Source organism: Pristiophorus japonicus, chromosome 1, assembly GCF_044704955.1.
Source record: "Pristiophorus japonicus isolate sPriJap1 chromosome 1, sPriJap1.hap1, whole genome shotgun sequence".
Classification (NCBI taxonomy): domain Eukaryota; kingdom Metazoa; phylum Chordata; class Chondrichthyes; family Pristiophoridae; genus Pristiophorus; species Pristiophorus japonicus.
This window is the reverse complement of record NC_091977.1, coordinates 360,278,188-360,295,680: the sequence shown is the minus strand read 5'-3', so window position 1 is coordinate 360,295,680 and position 17,493 is coordinate 360,278,188. Positions and strand designations below refer to the sequence as shown.

The following is a 17,493-nucleotide window of genomic DNA, read 5'->3' as shown; positions in this document are numbered from 1 at the left end:
AGTTGAAATTGAACTGGACAGACTCCAGTGTGAAGGGATCATATCACCGGTCGAATTTAATGAATGGGCCAGCTGAAAAGTGATGGCACAGTCAGAATCTGTGAAGACTACAAGGCTATGATCAACAGGGTTTCAAAACAAGAACAATACCCGTAACCAAAGGCTGATGGCTTGTTTGCGATGCTAGAGGTTAGCATCGCAAACTGGACTTGATGTCAGCCTATATGACGCAGGAGTAGGTCGAGATGTCGAAGAGACTTACGTACATTAACACGCACAAAGGATTGTTTATTTACCACAGGTGCCCGTTTGGAATTTGCTCGGCTGCAGCAATATTCCAGAGGAATATGGAAAGTCTGCTGAAGTCCGTTCCCAGAACCATCATGTTCCAAGATGACATCCTAATCACCGGTCGTGACTCCAAGGAACATCTAAATAACCTGGAAGAAATTCTACCGCGTTTGGACAGAGTGGGATTCAGACTTAAACGCTCGAAGTGCGTCTTCATGGCACCAGAGGTCGAATTCCTCAGGAGGAAAATCGCCGCTGATGGCATCAAATCTACTGATGTGAAAACCAAAGCCATCAAAAATGCACCCAAGCTGCAGAACGTGATGGAGCTGCATTCGTTCCTGGGTCTACTCAACTACTTTAGTAACTTCCTACCTAAACTGAGTACCTTACTTGAACCGCTGCTTGTGCTATTAAGAAAAGGCAACGACTGGGTGTGGGGCACATTGCAAGACAGAACTTTCGAGAAAGCCACCAATCTGCTTTGTTTGAACAAGCTGCTGGTACATTATGACCATGTACACATTTAGTTTTGGCCTGTCACGCATCATCATATGGAATTGGTTGCGTGTTACAACAAGCCAATGAGTCGGGGAAACTTCAACCTGTCGCGTATGCATCCAAAGGTTTGTCTAAAGCAAAAAGAGCCGACAGTATGGTAGAAAAAGAAGCTTTAGCTTGTGTGTACGGTGTTAAAAAGATGCAGCAATGCCTGTTCAGTCTGTGGTTCGAATTAGAGACTGATCACAAACCGCTCATTTAGTTGTTTTCCAAGAGCAAAGGTATCAATACCAACCAACGCTTCATCCCACATCCAAAGGTGGGCGCTGACATTATCTGCCTATGATTATATCAGTCGCCACAGACCTGGCACAGAGAATTGTGCCGATGCTTTGAGCCGGTTGCCGTTGCCCACACCGGAGGTGGAAACGCGACAACCGGCAGATTTAATGTTGGTCATGGATGCTTTTGAGAGTGAAGGTACCCCCATCATGGCTCAACAAGTTAACACCTGGACCAGCCAGGACCCGATATTATCAGTGGAAAAGGGTTGCATCCTCAAAGGGGATTGGTCTGCCGTACCTAAGCAAATGTGCGAGGAGGCCAAACCGTACATTCGTCGCAAGGACGAACTGTCTATTCAAGCAGATTGCATATTGTGGGGCAATCGAGTTGTAATGCCTAAGAAAGGGAGAGAGAAGTTTGTGCTTGAGTAACACAACACACATCCTGCTATAGTGATGATAAAGGCCATCACCAGGTCCCATGTATAGTGGACAGGAATTGATTCTGAGCTGGAAGTATGCATGCATCAGTGCAACATCTGCATGTAGCTCAGCAAAGCATCAGCGGAATCGCCGCTGAGTCTGTGGTGATGACCATCCAAACCAGGATCCATGTAGATTTTACAAGTCCCTTCCTGGGCAAGCTGTTTTTAGTGGTGGTGGATGCTTATTTGAAGTGGATAGAATGCATAACCATGTCATCCAGTACGTCTACGGCAAACATAGAGAATCTCAATATCATGTTTGCGACACATGGTCTGCCTGACATAGTGGTGAGCGACAATGGGTCATGCTTCACCAATCAGGAGTTTCAGGAGTTTGTAAAACTTAACGGCATAAAACATGTAAGGTCAGCACCGTTCAAGCCTGCGTCCAATGGGCAAGCAGAACGTGCAGTACAAATTATCAAGCAAAGCATGAGGAGAGTAACCCAAGAGTCACTGCAGACCCGCTTGTCTTGCATACTGCTGAGTTACAGGACAAGACCCCACACACTCACAGGGATCTCGCCTGCTGAACTCATGATGAAAAGAGTTCTTAAGACCAAGTTATCTCTTGTACACCCAGATTTAAGTAATCATGTTGAATACAGAAGACAGAATCAACAAGGGTATCACGATCACGCAACTGTGTCACACGAGATTTCTGTTAATGATCCTCTATGTGTTGAATTATGGTCAGGGTCCCAAATGGATCGCTGTACGGTCATAGCCAAGGAGGGCAACAGAGTATTTGTTATTAAGCTCAAGAATGGTCAAATTTGCAGGAAACACATGGACCAAACAAAGCTGAGGCACACAGACGAGCCAGAGCAGTCGGACGAAGAAACCATCGACGACCAACCAACCTACCAGCAGCCTTCAGTGGACTCAAGGGTCATCAGTGAACCCGGAATTTCCATCACAGTCTTGTTCAATAAAAATGGACTTACAATTCCTGACATGGTCACTGCCACCCCCAACAAGTCAGCCATCCAGCCACCAGCCACAACAGACTCCGCACATTCACCCAAGGCCAGAATCGAACTGAGATGATCAACCTGGGAGCATAAAGCACTGGACCGGCTCAACCTGTGAAAGACTGTGATAAGATCTCAGAGGAGGGTATTGTCATGTAGATGCTGTTTGTAGCCATCAGATGGTGTCATTGTTGGAGGCCACTGAGCAGCACGCACATGGTGCTGTTCTGGTATAAAAGGCCAGCCATTTTGTGAGTCAGGCACTTTGGGCCGTAATAAAGCAGAGCCAAGTTTGTACCTTGCTTAGTTAAACAGTATTCAGTTTGAACCTTTATTGCATACATAACATATTGGAAGAATTTCCACTCCAAGTCCATTCCGAATTCTCTCAGTATCCAAATCTTTTTCAAACTGCTTCCATACGATGTAATACCTTCCCAATGATCATGCCCTCCCTTTTCTCCATAAATTTTGTAAATATTCCTCTCTTCCTTAATCTTCCTTCTAATATCCTTGTTGATCCAATTTAATACCAATATTATTTACTTTGCCTCTGCTGCACTTATCTACTCATCCTGCAGCCCCACGTAGCATTTTGAAGGATAACCATTGATACACTACAGATTTATTGCTCATGTTAACTGTTGTGAATGTATTCATCATTTGGAGGTGTGCCTAAATCCAAACATGTTCTTTTATCGTGATCAAAAGTGGAATCGCTGAATTCATTTTTTATTTACTTCCTTCACCCAAATATACCAAAATCAATTCCACCTCCCCTACCATCATCCTAGTTGATATCAGCTAATTGGCTGTATTTATATAACCAGTGAGGAACAAAATGGTTTGCAGATCCAGGGGCTGGATTTTCGGCTTTGTCGTTTTCGGGGAAATTATCGCTCGATTAACATTTGTGCTGTGTGGAGCAACTTTTGTTATTTGGCCCCTGTGCCAGCAGTGCAAAGGGAAGCATTGTACAACAACTTTCGCGGCGCAAAAGCAGGAACCTCGCCAACTAAAGTGCGGGGCGGGAGCGCTCCAAGAGAGGACTTGGGAGGGGAAAAAACTAATTCACAAAAATATTCAAAAAACATTGTCAACTCCCTTTCAACATAAATCGCTAAAAGAAATAAAAGAATAAACACTGGAACTTAACATTTTTGCAGTTTATCCACCTCACTACTGCCGGCAGGGCTGGACCACTGTGTTTTCTCTGGCGGTCATCACGGGGCACGTTTCGGAGCGTACGGGTCGGGTGTTTGTCGAAACTTCTGTCGGTGTCGCAAGGAGAGCCATTGCATATCTGGCGTAGCTCTCCTTAGCAGTGCTTCTAAGCGCCGCTGCAAAGGATCGCGCCCAGGCGCAAAACAGCTCACCACCCCATTTTTCGCTGTGGAAGATCAAAACCCGGCAAAAACCGGATCGCAAATGACCTGAAAATCCAGCCCAAGGAGTTAATGGGGTAGACATTCATCTTCATTTTCAGCGTTTTTCTCGGCAGTACAGCTGTTTTTTGATGAGAAACCACCCGGCGAAAGTTTCTCCCTTATTTTTTATAGACTTCCGCCCACATTTCGAAAAGACCGCCGGGTAGCAAACCATCCAAGTGCATCTGCATGCACAGCCGAGAAAACTGCCAGGATCTAAGTTTGGCCTCAACGAGGACCCATCTGCACCGTCAAGCAAACCATCCATGAGAAGCAGCCTGAAACATGGCGGTAGGTGAGTACCCTGTAAAGAAAGGTAAGTTAAAGGATTTTATTATTATTTTAAAAATTCTAAAATGGCAATTTCCTTAAAAACGGACTTGAAATGTTTTATAACTTTGTATTTTTTTTTAAATGAGAAAATATTTTTTGAGTTTTCCCCCCTCCCGAGGTCCAACTGCAGCCTCGGACTAAATTTTAAATACTTACCATTCATTCTGGTAAGAATCGCCCGTTTTTCCTAGTTTCAGCTTTAACCGTTGTGAAACCACCGAGAATCTTGGTGCAAGATCCATTTTCTCACCAGGCGGTATTTCTTACCTTTATTATGGATATTTTTGCCAGCGTTAGTTGTAGAACCTTAGCTGTGTTTCTAGGTGACAATTAGGCGGTGAGGGTCTTTCGGGAAAGTCTAGCCGTATATCCCATTATTTTATGATAAAATCCCATAAGCCTGAGACCACAATTTCTAAATCCCTTTCTATCAAATCATTGCAGCTTTTATTGTCAATGTTCAAATTGGCTGCCTTCTTTCCAAAATCTGCATCTAAAATTGCAATTGAAAACTTGTACATTGAGACCAAATAATTACTTTCCCAAGTGAGATTTTTCAATCACTGAGTCACATAAAAATTTTACAGAAATTATTGTTGGGGATATGAACAGATAAGCACTTAGTGTATCTGTATGAGAACATAAGAACATAAGAACTAGGAACAGGAGTAGGCCATACGGCCCCTCGAGCCTGCTCCGCCATTCAATAAGATCATGATCTGATCATGTAATCAGCTCCACTTCCCCGCCCGCTCCCCATAACCCCTTATCGTTTAAGAAACTGTCTATTTCTGTCTTAAATTTATTCAATGTCCCAGCTTCCACAGCTCTCTGAGGCAGCAAATTCCATTGATTCACAATCCTCTGAGAGGACATTTCTCCTCATCTCTTTTTAAATGGGCAACCCCTATTCTAAGATCATGCCCTCTAGTTTCAGTCTCGCCCATCAGTGGAAACATCCTCTCTGCATCCACCCTGTCAAGCCCCCTCATAATCTTATACGTCTCAATAAGATCACCTCTCATTCTTCTGAATTCCAATGAGTAGAGGCCTAACCTATTCAACTTTTCCTCATAAGTCAACCCCCTCATTCCCGAAATCAACCTAGTGAACCTTCTCTGAAGCAAGTGTATCCTTTCGAAAATATGGAAACCAAAACTGCATGCAGTATTTCATGTGTGGCCTCACCAATACCATATAGCTGTAGTAAGACTTCCCTGCTTTTATACTCCATCCCCTTTGCAATAAAGGCCAAGATACCATTGGCCTTCCTGATCACTTGCTGTGCCTGCATACTATCCTTTTGTGTTTCATGCACAAGTACCCCCAGCTCCCACTGTACTGCGGCACTTTGAAATCTTTCTCCATTTAAATAATAACTTGCTCTTTGATTTTTTTTCTGCCAAAGTGCATGACCTCACACTTTCCAACATTATACTCCATCTGCCAAATTTTTGCCCAATCACTTAGCCTGCCTATGTCCTTTTGCAGATTCTTTGTGTCCTCCTCACACATTGCTTTTCCTCCCATCTTTGTATCGTCAGCAAACTTGGCTATGTTACACTTAATCCCTTCTTCCAAGTCGTTAATATAGATTATAAATAGTTGGGGTCCCAGCACTGATAACTGCGGCAACCCACTAGTTACTGATTCCCAACCAGAGAATGAATCATTTATCCCGACTCTCTTTTCTCTGTTAGTTAGACAATCCTCTATCCATGCTAATATATTACCCCCAACCCCGTGAACTTTTATCTTGTGCAGTGTAGGGGGTGGTGGGTTTGTCAGCCTTTTCTGACCTTGATGGTTTGAATCGTCCCTCTCCCTGGTTCTAGGGCTTGAAATTATTTAGGGGATGTGATAGATGTAGACAGACAACTGTTCGGTGCAAGAACAAATATTTTATTTAGAAAATTGCACATCACACTAATTAACTTAATAGCATATAACAAAATGTACAGAAAAAGGGGGAAAACTTAAACTCAATGGGTACAGAGGTTATGCAGTGAAAAAAAAAACACCTCCCACCAGTACACTAATTAAGTTAGGCTCTGAAATTGCAGGGACTATGCTCAGCAAAGGATTTCTCCACAGTTTAGAGCAGTTGCACACTGCTTTCTCTCTCCTTAATCTTGTGGATTCTTTGGCTGGTTGTGGTGTGTTCGGTATTAGCACTGGTCGATGTTTTGATGGTAAATAAGTTTTTCCCTTGAGTCAGCGCTGGATGATTGTTGGTTTTTCAGTGACTCCGAGGCTTCTTGTTAGGTTCTTCTTGTTGTGTTGCTGTAACCTCGTGCGGCAAGTTAGATGTTTCAAAGCCAGAGTCAGAAGCCCAGAGTCCAAGTGCTTTTCCAGAGCGTCCTCGGGTACGTTTCTTCAAAAGTGTTTCCTCAGCCCAAAAGTTACCACCAAGGTCCCTCGTTATACCTGAGTGCACAATTAATTTTTGATGACTGCTTTTGTGCGATTTTGGCTGACTGATCAACTCTAATGTGATCCCTTTGTGAGAATTTTGGTGGGCTGATTGAGCATTAACATGATACAAGATTCCCAAAGGTGTTGATGGGGTTTTTGAATGGTGCTGTTTGAATGTAATCAGGTCTCGATACTGTCCATTGTGTGTTTTGCTGATGCCAGGGTTTTTCTGTATAGCTGTTTTAAGAACTATTAAAATATGTATGTATCTGGGTCCCTAATAAGTGGGCTTTCGTTAGACTGCTAATGTCTCCCTGGGGCCTGCCTCCCAGGTGGGTTAGCAGCCCTATGCAGACCCAGCATACAATTTAAAAAGCCCAAACTCAATCTAAAAGGCCCTAGTTTAGTCCAAAGGCACCTATTAGTGAGATACTTCTGTCCACATTTTGCCTCCAAAAGTCTAACACAGTTCCCTTTTAAATTTCAGACACATGTCCATTGAGTAGGGGGTCCCAGAATTTTGTGAATCCTGCAGCAGTAACCTTTTATGTGGTACCTTGTCAAATGCCTTCCGGAAGTCTAAATACACCACATCCACTGGTTCTCTTTTATCCACCCTGTTTGTTACATCCTCAAAGAACTCCAGCAAATTTGTCAAACATGACTTTCCCTTCATAAATCCACGCTGACTCTGCCTGACCGAATTTTGCTTTTCCAAATGTCCTGCTACTGCTTCTTTAATAATGGACTCCAACATTTTCCCAACCACAGATGTTAGGCTAACTGGTCGATAGTTTCCTGCTTTTTGTCTGCCTCCTTTTTTAAATAGGGGCATTACATTTGCATTTTTCCAATCTTCCCAGACTCCAGGGAATTTTGGTAAATTACAACCAATGCATCCATAATCCCTGCCGTTACTTCTCTTAAGACCTTAGGATGCAAGCCATCAGGTCCAGGGGATTTTTCTGCCTTTAGTCCCATTATCTTACTGAGTACCACCTCCTTTGTGATTGTGATTGTGTTAAATTCCTCCCCTCCTTAGCCTCTTGACTATCCACTGTTGGAATATTGTTAGTGTCCTCCAGCGTAAAGACTGATACAAAATATTTGTTCAGCGTTTCTGCCATCTCCATGTTCCCCGTTACTAGTTCCCTGGTTTCATCCTCTAAGGGACCAACATTTGCTTTAGCCACCCTTTTCCTTTTTATATACCTATCGAAACTCTTGCTATCTGTTTTTATATTTTGCGCTAATTTACTTTCATAGTCTATCTTCCCTTTCTGAATCATTTTTTTAGTTGTTCTTTGCTGGCTTTTAAAAGCTTCCCAGTCTTCTGACCTCCCCCTAGTTTTGGCCACTTTGTATTCCCTTGTTTTTAATTGGATACCGTCCTTTATTTCTTTAGTTAGCCACGGATGGCTATCTTTTCTCTTACACCCTTTCCTCCTCACTGGAATATATTTTTCCTGAGAGTTGTGAAATATCGCCTTAAATGTACACCACTGTTCATCAACCGTCCTACACTTTAATCTATTTTCCCAGTCCACTTTTTCCAACTCTGTGCTCATATCTTCATACTCTCCTTTTTGAGTGGAGCAGACAAATGAATATCATGTCATGCATTAAGCATTCCTCTGTTAATATCATTGGCAGTAATTTCTAGACTGAAAATTTGGCTAAAGATTTAGCATAGGATTTAAGGGGCACTAATGGTCCAAACTGTTTTATATAACTTTCAATTTGGGGACTAAACAATTAATACATTCCAATCAAATGCCTCTGCCTGTTTTTTTAAAGATGTTAGTTTGATTATTGTAAAGTAATTGGGAAGTGGTAGCACTCTTGCCTCCGAGGCAGAAGATTGTCAGTTCAGGACCCACTCCAAAGACTTGATTACATAATCTAGGCTGACACTTCAGTACAGTACCAAGGGAGTGCTGCACTATCAGACATATCGCTTTTCAGATGATGCGTTCAACCAAGGCCTCATCTGCCCTCTCAGGTGGACATAAAAGATTTCATCGCACTACTTTGAAGATGATGTTTACCCTGAACCAACATCACTGATAAAACAGATTATTTGATCACTTAGTTCTTGCTGTTTCTGTGAAGTTGCTGTGTGCAAATTGGCTGCCACATTCCCTACATTATTAAAATGACTAATCTTCAAAAGTATTTCTTATGACATCCTGTGGTTGTGAAAGGCACTATATAAATGCAAGTTCTTTCATTCTTTTAAAGGACCTCTGTATTCCTGAAAAAAGCTTGATAAACTATTTTTGTGCTTATAAGAACTTAATCCATTGAAATAACTCATATGAAAGCACATCATTGCTTCACTTTTGTGTAATGCCATTTCTGTAACAGGCAAGTGATCAGCTTCGCCAGTTTACCTTGAGGGATGAAGGTGAAAATGATCCCCACTGTCTTTTCTTTCGTCCCCTCGAATAATGAAAATATCTCCAAACATTTTTTTGTGAAGACAACACCTAACTTGACCAGTTCATCCAAGTTATTCTTCTCATCTACACATGACAAAGCGCATTAAAGCATATCGATAATGATTATATAATCCCATCATGCTCTTAGCATTGGACACAAGCATAGCAGTACTGTGAAAGAAAAACATACAAGTACTAAATCAATTAATTCAGCTACCTGGGGCATGGGCTGAATGCCATAAGAGATAAGATTAAGCAGATTAATATTCATAGTGGCATGTAAAGGTTATTTGCTCCTGACCCCTTACCCTTACAATGTTTAAAACAAGCAAGAGCTGTGAAGCACCTAGTCACAGATATCACAGGCTATAATCTAATTTGTTTGACAAAGCAGAATCTTGCAGCAGAAAATTACCACTATACCGCAACAGCTCCTGGTGCCCAGTGGGATGCCACATGAAAACAATATCCTTAATTTAATTTAGGACAACAGTACCGTGCATGCAATTTTAAATCGCATGAGCATGAAAATAACATGTAGATACTTTCCCCTGAACAGCATTGTGCAGCTGCAAACATTTCTTCAACAGGCTGAAGGATGCAGATTCTGGAGTTGCTCTGCATAAATTTTATAATAAGATATAATAATTAACCAAGTGCACAGTTTAACAAATGGTAATTGAGGCTGGCCATGATCCTTACTTAAGATCATACTATTGTGCACCTCTGTTAGTGTGTTCTGAAATAAAGATCATGGATTCAGTCCTATTTTGACTCAGTAGATTTTCTATTGAAACATGAGGGCTGATTTTAAGTCAGAGTGGTAATCAGGGAAGTGGGGGTCGAAGTGAGCTTCCGGAGTGTGAGGCCCAGGAGAATTAACTTCAGAGGGTCAACAGGAGCACACGTGCCGGGGACCGTGCGAGCCTTCACAGCCCCATGGTTAAAATTGTGTGCACGTCCCAATGATGTCACTGGGATGTGGCACTTTCATTTAAATTTGGCCCCTGCTCCTCTGGGGCAGGATACCTCCATGCCTGAATTCAGGCAAGTAAAATGGCAGGAAATGTGAAAACATTGGGAATGCGGTGCAAACCGCATTGGGAATGCGGTATCATATCCCGCCACCCACACCATTCCTGTCGGTGGAGGAAGGTGGTTAAAATCACCTGGTCATGGGCTCAGCTCACTTCCCTGCCCACTCCCCATAACCATTTACTCCCTTATCGCTCAAAAATCTGTCTATCTCTGTCTTAAATATATTCAATGACCCAGCCTCCACAGCTCTCTGTGTCAGAGAATTCCACAGATTTACAACATCTGAGAAGAAATTCCTCCTCATCTCGGTTTTTAACGGGCGACCGCTTATTCTAAAACTATGCCCCTAGTTCTAGATTCCCCCATGATTGAAAACATCCTCTCTGCATCTACCTTGTCAAGCCCCCTCATTATCATATGTATGTTTCAATAAGATCACCTCTCATTCTTCTGAATTCCAATGAGTACAGGCCCAACCTGCTCAACCTTTCTTCGTAAATCAACCCTTTTATCTCAGGAATCAACCGTGTGAACCTTCACTGAACTGCCTTCAATGCAAGTATATCCCTCCTTAAATAAGGAGACCAAAACTGTACACAGTACTCTAGGTGTGGCTTCACCAATACCCTGTACAGTTGTAGCAGGACTTCTCTGCTTTTATACTCTATGCCCCTTACAAAAAAAGGCCAACGTTCCATTTGCCTTCCTAATTACTTGCTGTACCTGCATACAGACTTTTTGTGGTTCATGCAGAAGGATCCCCAGGTCGCTCTGTACAGCAGCATTTTGCAATTTTCTTCATTTAAATAATAATTTGCATTTTCATTTTTTCTGCCAAAGTGGATAACCTCACATTTTCCCACATTATACTCTATCTGCCAAATATTTGCCCACTCACTTAGCCTGTCTATATCCCTTTGCAGATTTTTTGTGTCCTCCTCACAACTTGCTTTCCCACCCATCTTTGTATCATCAGCAAACTTGGCTACATTACACTCGGTCCCTTCATCCAAATCATTAATATAGATTGTAAATAGTTGAGGACCTAGCACCGATCCCTGCGGCACCCCACTAGTCACTGTTTGCCAACCAGAAAATGACTCATTTATCCCGACTCTCAGTTTTCTGTTAGTTAGCCAATCCTCTATCCATGCTAATATATTACCCCCAACCCCGTGAACTTTCATCTTGTGCAGTAACCTTTTATGTGGCACCTTATCGAACGCCTTCTGGAAATTCAAATAGACCACATCCACTGGTTCACCCTTATCCACCTTTCTCGTTACATCCTCAAAGAACTCCAGCAAATTTGTCAAATATGATTTCCGTTTCATAAAACCATGCTGACTCTGCTTGACTAAATTATGCTTTTCCAAATGTCCAGCTAGTGTTTCCTTAATAATGGACTCCAACATTTTCCCAACGACAGATGTTAGGCTAACTGGTCTATATTTTTCTGCTCTCTGTCTGCCTCCTTTTTTAAATAGGGGCATGACATTTGTGGTTTTCTAATCTGCTGGAACCTCCCCAGAATCCAGGGAATTTTGATGGATTACAACCAATCCACTATCTCTGCTGCTACTTCTTTTAAGACCCTATGATGCAAGCCATCGGGTCCAGGGGACTTATCCACCTTTAGTCCCATTATTGTACCAAGTAATTCTTCTTTCTTGACAGTGATTGTTTTATGTTCCTCCCTCCCTATAGCCCCTTGTTTATCCATTATTGGGATGTTTTTAGTGTTGTCTACCATGATGACTGATACAAAATATTTGTTCAAAGTCTATGCCATTTCTCTATTCCCCATTATTAACTCCCCAGCCTCATCCTCTAAGGGACCAACATTTACTTTAGCCACTCTCTTCCTTTTTATGTAGAAACTCTTACTCTCTGTTTTTATATTTCTTGTTCGTTTACTTTCATAATCTATCTTCCCTCGCTATTAGTTTTTTAGTCGTTCTTTGCTGGTTTTCAAAAGTTTCCCAATCCTCTGGCCTCCCACTAATCTTGGTCACTTTGTATGCCATTGTTTTCAATTTTATACCATACTTTATTTATTTACTTAGCCACGGATGGTTGTCCCTTCTCTTGCAGTCTTTCTTTCGCATTGGAATATATTTTTATTGAGAGTTATGAAATATCTCCTTAGATGTCCGCCACTGCTCATCAACCGTTTTACACTTTAATCTGTTTTCCCAGTCCACTTTAGCCAACTCTGCCTTCATACCTTTGTAGTCTCCTTTATATAAGCTTAGGACACTGGTTTGAGATCCAACTTTCTCACCCTCCAACTGAATTTGAAATTCAACCCTGTTATGGTCACTCATTCCTAGAGGATCCTTTACTAGGAGATCATTTATTAATCCTGTCTTGTTACACAGTACCAGATCTAAGATAGCTTGCTCTGTGGTTGGTTCCGCAACGTACTGTTCAAGGAAACTATCCCGGATACACTCTATGAATTCTTCCTCAAGGATATCTTGGCCAATTTGATTTGTCCAATCAATATAAAGATTAAAATCGCCCATGATTATTGCCGTTCCTTTTTTACAAGCCTTGATTATTTCTTGCTTTATACTCCGTCCAACAGTGTAGCTACAATTAGAGGGCCTATAGACTACGGGCCCAGAAGAGGCGAGGGCCCTGGGGCAGCTTGGGCCAGCCCACACTGTGATATGTGTGTGCACTAGGCCCATGCAGCAGAGCTGGTCTCCAGTCATCTTGATTAATCCTTGCCACTGGACCAATACCTAGCTCTGTCAAGCCCGTGTGGTGGCTGGTATGCAATGGCCACCACACATTAAAAAAGTCCATGCACAGGCATCTTCCACTCTTCAACATGTAGTTCTGGATCTGGAATATTAGGTCCTTCATTGAAACACCTGTGAACTCATCCCTTTTTGGCATGGAAGCAAGTCATCCTCGTTTCGAGGGACTACCTATGATGATGAGACTACACCCACCAGTGACATCTTCCCCTTATTATTCCTTATATCCACCCAAACTGATCCTACATCTTGATCTTCTTAGCCAATATCATTTCTCACTACGGCACTGATCTCATCCTTTATTAACAGAGCTATCCCACCTCCTTTTCCTTTCTGTCTATCCTTCCGAATTGTCAAATACCCCTGAATATTTAGTTCCCAGCCTTGGTCACATTGCAACCACATCTCTGTATTGGCTATCAGATCATACTCATTTATATATATTTGTGCCGTCAACTCATCTATTTTGCTGCGAAAACTACGTGCATTCAGATAAAGAGCTTTTAATTTTGTTTTTTTTACAATTTTTCTCTTTGACCCCACTTTCTGATACACTCTTATGTTTATACCTTCTGTCCCTTCCTGTCACGCTCTGGTTATCCTTTCCCCCAGTGCTACCTTGCTCTATTGCCTTTTCCTTGCTCTTTGACTTTTTACATTTCCGCTCATCTAAACCCTCTCCCCACTAATTAGTTTAAAGCCCACTCTACAGCCCTAGTTATTTGATTCACCAGGACACTAGTCCGAGCATGGTTCAATTGAAGCCTGTCCCATCGGAACAGCTCCCTCTAACCCCAGTACTGGTGCCAGTGCCTCATGAACCAAAATCCATTTCCCCAGTCTTTGAGCCACGTGTTTAACTCTCTGATCTTATTTACCCTATGCAACTTTGCTCGTGGCTCAGGTAGTAAACCAGGAAAGCAACTGTATTCCCATTTACGTAAATAAAGCAGGCAGAGTTATGGTGGGAGAGTGCAAGCAGCTCGGAGGAAATTCCCGGCCCGGGTCTCGTTCACCGTTAGCCTGGGGTACCTGTCTCAGCACCTTTTCCCCATCGTGACATAACTTTTTAGTACCCTCTGTTTTGTGTGTCTCTTAGTGGTTGGCTAAAAAATGATATTAGAAGCAGACCAACCACTCGAACCTCTCGAGCAGAGGGCAATTGATCCAGGGAGGTCTTGAGCCCCACCCCGACTGCCACCGTGTAGAGTCGAGTCAGAATTAGGGTTTTTTTCTGACCCTTCATACTTCTATCTTCATCTGATAAATATAGTTTCTATTTTCCCTTCACATGATGCACCATGTTAGAAATTCTGACCTGCACTTCACAGACCTAGTTTATGTTTTGAATTTAGAATTATGTTACTTTTCATTTTTTTTTGACCAATTCCAGACAGTTGGTAATTCTCAGTGACCCTGCTACAATTTTCTACTTCAACCACTTGAACAACCACATTGCCACCACAACAATCCCGACTTTTAATAACAAGAAAGCTACAAGAACAGTAACTCTGCAGAAAAATAATGACATTTCACACACTTCCAGCAATAATGGATGTCTTTGCAGCTTCTTCGCTCACACAGATAAATTACTTTTGTGTTCCCTGTAGCTTTTTAGTGCACATGCTGATAGCCTGATCGTGAAACTGATTAACAGGCAATCCGGGGTGGGGGCGAGGGCAGGTAGAATGGTAGCGGAATGTTTATGGGAGGCTCAGGCAAAATGCTGCCCAATTACTACTAGCATCTGAGTTTAGATGTAACCCAGACTAACAGCATGAGCAACTCATTTCTATGCTGACTGGAGATGTTATAAATGAATAGACTTGGGGAACTCTGGACCTGGTTTTATGTCCGCACATGTCTAAAGCATCAAATGACGATAATGCAATATATATTGCCACTCCAATCAAAAAAGGCCACATGATTGGGCAATAAAGATTTTCTTCTGAGATTAGAGTGAAGGTATATTTTTGGAAAATGAAAAGCTTTACTCTATGCTTGTCCTGGAAATATGTGCTTGTGATACTGATGGCTAAAGGGGGAATGACACTCAGGGCTGGATTTTCGGGTTTAGCAATATTGTCCGTTTCCAGGCAATAATCGCGGAGATAATTATTTTTACCGTTGGGTTAGCGTTACCGCCAGAGCGTGCAACTTTCGGCAAATGGTGAAGATCATTAGCATTAGCGATAACTCTGGCATTGCACAACAGAATTTGTGCGCCGGAACCGAAAGTTGCGATCTCCCCCAAAAAATCAGACCTTCTACGCATGCGCAAATTTTTTATTTTTCGGGGAATTTTATTTTTCTTTTGCCTGTGCTTCGGATCAGCTGTCGATCACCAACATTAATGCAGGCAGGGAGCGTCCATGCATGTGCAGTACACACAGGGCTGAATCAGCCATTTTAGAATTTGATTTTCACGATGGAGGATGAGGAGTGCAGGCAGAGAGCCAGAAGTTTTAGCCCAGAGGTGAACAAGGCCGTTATCGGGGCATTAGAATGAAGATGGGCTGAATTGAACAACAGGGGTCAATGTAGATCCCTTCCATCTGTTCACAGAAAAATTTGGAGCGAAATAGCAGAGGCAGTCTCTGCCGTTGACACTGTCCGAAGGACCCTCACACAGTGCTGGAAGAGGTTCAGCGATCATTCCAGGGTTGTTAGAGTGAGTACAATTTTATTTGATGCACTCCTTCATTACTTAAATTATAAATCTGACACACTATTTTTTCTCATGCTGTTGGTATAGGTAAGCTTAATGTTGCATCTTATTTGTCATGAATGATCTTTGCACATTATTAAAACTGCTTTCTGAGATCTTAAAAGATGTTTCTGCACTTCGATGTCTTCCTCATGAATCACATGCAACTTCCAGGGCCATTAAAGAGTATTAAAGGCACACAGTATGGTATAAGTGCTTTGGTGGCTATCTGTGAGCACCACAAGAGCAGATGGACCCTCTGGTAACCATTCCCATTTTCATCTTTGCAGGCAAAGAAGTCCCACAACCACAGGGAGCAGCAGTGGACAGGCGGCGGTCTGCAGCGAACCATGCCTCTGACCGATCTCGAAGCGCGAGTGGCTGGTTTGATGGTGCCTCAGGGAGGGCAACTGCCCATGGGGGTGCTGCCCTCCCCTTGGATAGTGAGGGTACATCGAAACATAGAAACATAGAAAATAGGTGCAGGAGTAGGCCATTCGGCCCTTCGAGCCTGCACCGCCATTCAATAAGATCATGACTGATCATTCCCTCAGTACCCCTTTCCTGCTTTCTCTCCATACCCCTTGATCCCTTTAGCCATAAGGGCCATATCTAACTCCCTCTTGAATATATCCAATGAACTGGCATCAACAACTCTCTGCGGTAGGGAAAGCCACAGGTTAACAACTCTCTGAGTGAAGAAGTTTCTCCTCATCTCAGTCCTAAATAGAAACATAAAAACATAAAAAATAGGTGCAGGAGTAGGCCATTCGGCCCTTCAAGCCTGCACCGCCATTCAATGAGTTCATGGCTGAACATGCAACTTCAGTACCCCATTCCTGCTTTCTCGCCACACCCCTTGATCCCCCTAGTAGTAAGGACTTCATCGAACTCCTTTTTGAATATATTTAGTGAATTGACCTCAACAACTTTCTGTGGTAGAGAATTCCACAGGTTCACCACTCTCTGGGTGAAGAAATTCCTCCTCATCTCGGTCCTAAATGGCTTACCCCTTATCCTTAGACTGTGTCCCCTGGTTCTGGACTTCCACAACATTGGGAACATTCTTTCTGCATCTAACCTGTCTAACCCCGTCAGAATTTTAAACGTTTCTATGAGGTCCCCTCTCATTCTTCTGAACTCCAGTGAATACAAGCCCAGTTGATCCAGTCTTTCTTGATAGGTCAGGCCCGCCATCCCGGGAATCAGTCTGGTGAACCTTTGCTGCACTCCCTCAATAGCAAGAATGTCCTTCCTCAGGTTAGGCGACCAAAACTGTACACAATACTCCAGGTGTGGCCTCACCAAGGCCCTGTACAACTGTAGCAACGCCTCCCTGCCCCTGTACTCAAATCCCCTCGCTATGAAGGCCAACATGCCATTTGCTTTCTTAACCGCCTGCTGTACCTGCATGCCAACCTTCAATGACTGATGTACCATGACACCCAGGTCTCTTTGCACCTCCCCTTTTCCTAATCTGTCACCATTCAGATAATAGTCTGTCTCTCTGTTTTTACCACCAAAGTGGATAACCTCACATTTATCCACATTATACTTCAGCTGCCATGCATTTGCCCACTCACCTAACCTATCCAAGTCGCTCTGCAGCCTCATAGCATCCTCCTCGCAGCTCACACTGCCACCCAACTTAGTGTCATCCGCAAATTTGGAGATACGACATTTAATCCCCTCGTCTAAATCATTAATGTACAGTGTAAACAGCTGGGGCCCCAGCACAGAACCTTGCGGTACCCCACTAGTCACTGCCTGCCATTCTGAAAAGTCCCCATTTACTCCTACTCTTTGCTTCCTGTCTGACAACCAGTTCT

The 17,493-nt window shown here is 42.9% G+C and overlaps 1 protein-coding gene and 1 long non-coding RNA gene across 2 annotated transcripts in view; one reads left to right on the top strand and one right to left on the bottom strand.

Annotated features, from left to right (window-relative positions):
* csmd3b (CUB and Sushi multiple domains 3b) overlaps positions 1–17,493 on the bottom strand; it is a 3,002,015-nt gene that overhangs the window by 2,521,452 nt on the left and 463,070 nt on the right. The gene's annotated exons all lie outside the window — the stretch shown is intronic.
* LOC139259481 (uncharacterized) lies at positions 4,189–16,107 on the top strand. Its single transcript, XR_011592576.1, has 3 exons — positions 4,189–4,278; positions 15,523–15,628; positions 15,955–16,107. It is a non-coding gene; the product is annotated as an uncharacterized lncRNA (long non-coding RNA).